Raw genomic sequence first — 8,283 nt, 5'->3', positions numbered from 1 at the left:
CCTACGTCTTTCTCCCTTTTATTTAATTGCTTTTGATGGTTAGATTAAGGACATTTTCAATTAACATACCTTATGCTTGCATGATTGTATCCATTCATTCATATTGCATGCAACGAGGCTCGACGCATCATTCAAACTGCATTGTAATTTCAATACTTCTTTGAATGCGTGTTTAATCGCATGTTGTTCAAATCGATCCATATGCCATATTAGTAGCCGAGCCTATTAAATTACATATTGCATGTGTTGCATTAGGCATCTTGTATAGTTAGGATCATGCATCTTTCTAACTAGTTTTTGTTTTGGCTTGGAGTACTCGGTAAGCTTTTACGCTTTAGCATACTTGCATGAGTGTGATTGCCATATTGCCATGTTTTGCATACTCGCCATGAGGCTATGTGCTTATTTGCTAAACTGCATGAATGCTTGTGGATGAAGGGTTGTTGTTTGAATTGGAACAATTCAACAAATGTGAGTTTTAAGCCCACTTTGTTGCGTGGCAAATCATGTTTTAAGCCCTCTATGTTTGTGGCAAAACCACATTTTTAAGCCCACTTGAGGTGGCAAATTCAAACCATTTTTGCAAACAAATATGAGTTGAATTGTTCCAAGTCTTGCAAACTAGTCTATAATTGCTTGTGTGCGTCACATAGTAAAGCTAGTTTAATAATTAGAACAAGAACACATAATGTTTATAAAATATCATATCATGATTAGTATAGGATGATCTTTGATCAGGCGATTGGGGGTGCTCATTTCAGGACCTTCCCCTCTTGTACCTAAGTGTCACGACCCCAAACCGCCCCTAGTAGTTTGGTGCCGTGATGGCCAGTAATCCAAGATTACCGAAGGCCAACTTTCAAAATTCACACACAATTAGAGTATAAATATATGGGGCTCACAAGTGCGGAAGCAATAATCTAAAATACAAGTGGTCCATAAGAGCAGTGCATAAGTCAAATGGAATGGCATACATCTTTACATAGCTTTAAAACTTGAATACAAATAAAATGAAGTACAAGAATACAATACATATTACATCTTGATAAAAGGCTTCACAAGCCGACATAAACAAAATACATGAAATACAAATCAACAAACATAATTTTCCAGATTGCCGACATCCTCACTGCTGACATAACATACATGCAAAACACACATCTCGGCGTAGCCGACTTCTTGCTTGTTACCTACATATATACATAGGGAGGGTGAGCTTGGATACTCAGTGAATGGTATAAGTAATAAAGGGGTTAAATGAATGATACTCGAGATCTTTTCAAAACAATACATAGTATATCTTTGTCAAAACATACATAACATAGCTTAGCTTGACTTGAAATAAAACATCAATCGAACCTTAGTCTTTCAAAACTTGCTTACTTACTTACTTAACATACGTCAACTTAAAACATGGGGTGATGACATCCCGGGCAAAACAAAAGCATAACCTCGGCATCGAGTGCACTCGTTCATAGTCCGTCGGTGGCCGATATCTTAACAAGGGTGTTACTTAGGCTTAACGTCCCCTAGCACGAAAGGACGGTTCTACCTGGGCTTAAAGTCCCCTAGCACGGAAGGACTCTCAAAACAAGATGTGCAGTTGCATTATAGTCCCCTGACACTAAGGACTTTCAAAACAAGGGAATAATCGACCCAGAATCGATTAGACAAACCCACCCGCACAAGGCAGTCGGTGGCAAGGGAGATATCTCAAACAAGGGTGCTACAAAAGTTTAGAGTCCTCTAGCACAAAGGACCTATGTTACAAAGGCCCGTAGCCTCCTAACACGAGAGTACTGCGAAAGTTTAGAGTCCTCCAGCACAAGGGACTTTCAAAACAAGACGTGCAGTTGCATTATAGTCCCCTGGAACTAAGGACTCTCATAACAAGATGTGCAGTTTCATTATAGTCCCCTGGCACTAAGGATTTTCTGAGAATGTTATCAAAACAAAGCTTACTTGATACATAAAAGTAAGGGTAATCATTCATGCTTAACAAATACTTTTATCAAAACGAAACAAGGCTTTATCAAATCTTTATAACATAACTTTATTAAAAATACCACTCACATAGTTCTTGGGACGTCGGGATCAAGGCAAAGGTCCAAGTCCTACAAACACATGGCAAAGCATACTGAACATACTTCTCAAAACAAGTCTTACATACACGCAAACGATCTCGGGAAAACATGCTGGAAGTCAAAACACTGTTTTACATGTCAGGAAGATATGCTGGGTACCAACCAGGTCTTTGCCGAGGTCCCACACATCCTGGCCGAGGTGTGGCTACCTAGGCTTCGGCGTGCGGCTGCATGCCGAGGTGCGCACAAGACAAACTAAAGGTGCAAGTGATCATGCAAGGTAGGCCAAGGTGAGATACGATGCTTGGCCTAAGTGTGAGGTCTAGGTAAGAGTGATCTCGGCGACTACACCTCGGGAAGTGAGGTTTGGAGATCTAGGTTTCCACCCGTGAAGAACATGAAGAACATGAGCATGAAGATCATGAACAACATGAATGCTAAAATCATAACTTCTTTACTACAAAAATCTGGGATTTCATGCTATGAGTTCGAAAACATGGACCTGGGTACCCATACTTGAAGATCATGTGAAAACAAACACAAAAACATGGATTTAGGCGTGGGCTTTCGGATCAAAACATGACTTTGCTTGAAGAACACATGAATACTATTTTCTCTTCTAAAACCGAACTTCAAAGCAATGCATGGCTTACAAATCATATTCAATCATGCAATGCAATAACATGAACATAAAGAACGACAAGAGCAGATCAAGAATCTAACCTTAGAACACGGATCTAACGGTTCGATCTCTAGGGATCAAGCTTGGAAATCTACCTCCTCTCAAGAACTCCTTTTCCTTACCTAGAGCTTCTCTCTCCTCTTCAAAAACAAGGATATAACAAATGATAGGTTTTCTCTCTCTATCGGCTGACTTAACACTCAGCTTGGACACGTGGCAACGGCTGGTTAGCTCTCCTAAAAAAGGTGATAGATTGATAAGACAAGACTATGACAAAGTGTATCCAACAAGCTACTCGGTAAGGCACTCCGGCAAGTGATGACATCGGCTAAGGACAAAGCTTCGGCAACTAAGGTGACAACGACCTCGACTAGGAAGGACAACACTTGACTAAGCTATGCCACACCTTGGCCTAGATGTGCCACACCTCGGTCTAGGTCATACCACTCCAGGACAAGATCACTTAAGTTCAAAGGTAACATCTCAGCCTAGATAATACACATCTCGGCCTTGGTGATGAACACCTCGGCCTAGATAATGACATCTCGGCCAATATGTCAAGGCGAAGGTGGAGGTCAAACAAAGTGGTTCCAAGATAATTTCTAGGCTGAAGGTGACCTCGGCTTAGAATGCCCTAGGTTTAACATAACTCAGGCTCGAGACACCAAGGAAGGAACAAAGCATGCACACAACACTTAGGCAAATCACATAAACGCAAAACAAGGCATGGACCTTACTTAGGCAAAACAAGTCACAAACATACAAATGCAAGCTTAATGAGTCATAATCATACAAATGCTCATGAACATGACTAAGACATAAATGTAGGTTGTTACATTAAGTTCTCGAGCCGAGACAACTTTGGTGATGAGGACACGTGGCCTTTGGCACGAGTCAGGGTTTCCTAAATTTTCCCAAAAAAAAAATATTTAGGTGGCAACTTTGTATCTTGAAAAACAGTCCAATTTTGGCATTATTTGATTTAAAATCGATTCTCCAAACAGATTTTTTGGATTTGGACACTTTAGTGTTTATCAGTTTCACATTGCACTTGTGAGGCTAGATTCAGAACCGTAGGAGTTCAAACTATGAGGCCTTTCTTTCAAACCTTTCGAAAGGGGGAGCGGAAAAAGGCGAGTCCATAGAGGCAAACACAGGCTGTCCCCGAACAAGATCTCCGACCTTACACAGTCTTCCGACACGGGTCCAGAGTACTTGGGGGATATCAGAACCTTCTGAAGTTATGGTTTTTAACTAACTAGCAAAAGAAAATAAAGAAAGAAAACAATAATCAGAAAGCACACAGCACCTCAGCTAAGATGTTATCAACACAGATATGATCAAAGCTGTAGCACTATACTTCACACTGAATCCTTTCCCAAAATAGATACCAACCTTGCAACCGATATGCACGTTCATGTACAGTTTCACTGTAAAGTACATACCAATTTAAACGAGCCAAAACACCTCTATGAGAGGAGAGGGTTACTCTGTTCTAGTTTTTGTCATGAACTAAGGCTTCACTTTTCAATCAAGCGGTTTTACGCAATTCTGCACACAGGTGAGCATCCTGTCCTAGTTTGGAACAGTCACTATGGCTTAGTACATGCAATTAGGCCAAATGGTCAAAGAGGGTATCTCAGCAAGACTACCTAATATACCTCTCACATCTATCACTGAGAAGTGAAAGGAGGATCAAACGGTACTGCGGTAGTCCAAATCCAAGGGTTGTGTTTCCAACATGGCAGAGTCCACAACCGGTTGGCAAGCATTTTAGGCAAGCCTCCGGAAAACCGTCCAGGAATAGCCGATAGAAAACACAGTGACTTGGAGTAACAATGCAAATGCAATGCAAAGAACATATATCTGTAAATAATATTTCATATCATGAAGTCCAAGTCAAGTTCTCTAAGTTTCCTCAGTAGAGTCACAATAAACTGTAGCTTGCTTTTCGTGCTCCTTTCGGATTCGATAGTCCCACAGTTCGAACTCCCGTGGTTCTGAATCTGATAGTACAAGTGCAATGTGAAATAGATGAACACAAATGGGCCCAAATCGGGCAATTCGTTTGGAAAATCGATTTTGAACCAAAATGCCAAAAATGGACTATTTTGCTAGATTACAGAGTCGCCACCTAAATATTTTTGGGAAATTTATGAAACCCGAGACTCATGTCAAAAGCCACGTATCTGTCATTATCAAAGTGTCTCGGCTCGAAAACTTAGGTACGAGAGGAGAAGGTCATGAATTGAGCACCCCACTCGCCCGATCAAAGATCGACCTCTACTAATCATGATGTGATTCTTATTTACATTATATGCTTTTGTTCCGATTATTAGGCTAATTTCCTATGTGAAGCACACAAGTATAGACTAATTTGTAAAAACTGGAACACTTTGATTTCGTATTTGTTTGAAAATTGTTTTGAATATGTACTACTTGAAAAAGTAATCTCATATGTACATTACTCAAATTATTCCAATTCAAGCAATTAATCTTCATCCATAGGCATTCAAATAGGTACATCACTTAAGCACTTAGCCTCATGGAATCATGCTTGACATGGCAACAATCACACGCAATGCAACATGCTAAAGCAATAAGTGCTTACCTAGTACTCCAAGGCAAGCCAAATAGAGCAAAATAATTAAAAAACATGCATGCTCCTAAATAATGCAATATGACTAATGTGACACATACAATCATGCAAATAAAAAGTTCGGCTACTAGCATGGCATTTGATTTAATCCAAGACATGCAATAAAGCACGTATTCAAGCATAGATTTTGATCTTGACATTGGTTAGAATGATGAGTCAAACTCTTCTGTATGCAAGACGAATGGATACAAATCATGAAAAAATGCTAAGAAAACATAATGCTTTATGCTACCATCATAAGCAAGTAAATAAAAGGGAGAAATAAATAGGGTTGGAAGGCATACACACATTATTACATATTTGCCTTCATGCAAGAGGGTCCGAATGAGTGTCCAAGTGTCCGGATTAAAACTAGCTATTGCAAAATCGAATGATTAATGAATAGCTATCTAACTATTTAATTTACAACAATGATATTATAACAATAATAATTACCACAATAAAATTGCAACAATAATTATTTACAACAATAATAATTATAACTATATAATATTAATACAAGCAATAATGAGGCATAACGATCGTACACACAGTGTCCAGAAACTGCTCTATCTGCCCAGACTTGCTATGTTTCACCCTCAGCCACTGCCTTTTATTTCTGCCAAAATCCACTATTTACCAAACATTTGGGGCCGGCCGGCTCCCAATAAGGCCCAGCCAGGTCCAAACAAGGCCGACTGTGCCCAAATTTCATGCAAAACATGCTTTTGTGTTCTGAGGTGGAAACAGTGCAGACAAAGCAATTTAAGCTCTGTTTTCCCTTCCAGCTCTTCTCTGTCATATGGACCTTCAAGAAAAGTACAGGCTTGGTTCCAAAATCATCAACGAGCAAATGACTTGATGACTTCGAACACAATTGGACAACAACTTAATAAATGCAGTGAAAGGTGACCACCCCTCTCTCTTATTATGAATTTAGCTCAAAGAGGAAGGTAGACACGCCTCAAGTCTCATCAATATATCATGAATCGATAAGTGACAATTTTTGAAGCGATGGAGTTGGCATAACATCTGGCCAAATCTAACAAATTCTAAACATCCTTTTATGTTGGTTTCATTGATTTTAAGCCAATTTTATTAATTCCTTCCATTACTTAATCAATTTGTCCAAAGTGATGGTTTAGTCCACTAAATGAGATGACACGTCAAACAAGAAGCGATTCTTGGCATGGAAGAGAGACTACACCTTGACGATGAACCTCCATAGAGGTTAAGCCATTGAGCATAGGTCTCTTTCCCATGCCTTGAATAACCATCAATCTTTTGAAACAACTCTTGAACAAAAGAAAAGAAGAAAAGAGGGAGGACGCATAAATTATTATACGAGATTGATTATTAGAATGATGCTCTTTGTATAAAACAACTAGTAAAGAAAAGCTATCAACTCAAATGGCTCGGTGTCTAAGGCCTAAACAACCGAAGCCATAAGGACTTACAACACAACAAGTAAAATATTCAAAGCATAAATTAATTAAATAAATTAGGACAGCCCTAAACAGCCCTAAAACATACAAAAAGAAAAAAAAATAGCTACATGTGTATTAAAGAGCACAAAAAGATAGGTAAAAGCAAGAAGACACTATACTAGTAAACAAGGACAAGGAGAGGTGGCTAACCCCTTCACTTTTGAGACTTCAAACCATGTTTTGTAGTCTTTTTTAAACTCTAAAAATTAGTTTAAAAAGTCAAAGAAAAGAGTGTAAAAACAAGGGTGTGAGCTATGGAGTTAGGTGCAAGTAAGGGTGTTAATCCTTACTACCTTTGGTAACTATTCAAACCCAAGTTACACCACTTGAAATGAAGCCAAAACAGCACAAGAACACAAGAAATAGATAGAGATAAATTGAAATGAAAGCAAAAAAAAAGGTGAGAAGCTTGTACCTCTTGAAGGGAACAAGCTTTGTTTGCAAATCAAACTCAATCCTAGCACACTCTCAAGGTTGAATTATGATTCTCAAGGCTCAACCAAGATTCCAAGGTTGAGGTTTGAGGGGGTGTATGGTGTATAGATATAGCTCAAGGATGGTAAGCTTGCTCAAAGATGGCTTGGCAAGGAAGAAGGAGCTCTCAAGTGAGTGTATATGCCCTTTGGAAATTGTTCAACCCTCAGAACAGAAATATGACCTCGTATTTATAGAATTTGAGCAAAATAGGTCAAAAATATCTTCAAAAATAGATAGCTGGAGGGCTCCTTCCCAGAACAGTGTTTATCGCTAACAAGGCACGGCTAGCCCCAAATGGCCACAACCGGCTCTCAATAAGGCATGGCCGAGCCCTAATGTGCTCTCTTGCTCTTCTGGTTTAGGCTTAGTGTAGGGTGGCAGAATGTACAAAAAGGGACCTCTAAGGTAAGAACCAGGCAAATATGAAAGTTTTGGGACTGTTTCGGAGCTCGACCTTGGATTCCTTCGCTGAGAGTTCGAATCATACACAATGCAACTTTCATCATCAAGTGCACAAGACAAAGCGCCCAAGCCTTACGGCGGTCAAAAATGGCGTGTCTACAGAAGGACGTGGGTGGCTCGACCTTGGCCTCTCTGCTTAGGAGGACCTGTATAAGCCCAAGCTTGTTGAATGAGGGTGATGTTAATCTGATTGTGTCACTTACTGGGATCAGAAAAATTGCGCTATTTGCATAACAGAAAACAAAGGGCAATTCATTACAGGAGTACGTGAAAAATTCATAACAGTAAAAAAAATGCCAAACAAAAACCAAAAGAAAAAAGATTTCAACCTAGTCGGACAAAGGCCTTAGGTATGGGCCAAGCCCTGTCAGCACCAAAGGAAAACTTTGAGTTTCCCCCAACGATAACAATGATGTCGTTCATGCCCTTGCCAGAATCAAGGAGCATCTGGAC

This window comes from Camellia sinensis, chromosome 14 (genome assembly GCF_055761805.1).
Source record: "Camellia sinensis isolate YWXY chromosome 14, ASM5576180v1, whole genome shotgun sequence".
Classification (NCBI taxonomy): Eukaryota; Viridiplantae; Streptophyta; class Magnoliopsida; order Ericales; family Theaceae; genus Camellia; species Camellia sinensis.
The sequence above is the reverse complement of the archived record's forward strand: the minus strand, read 5'-3'. Positions refer to the sequence as shown.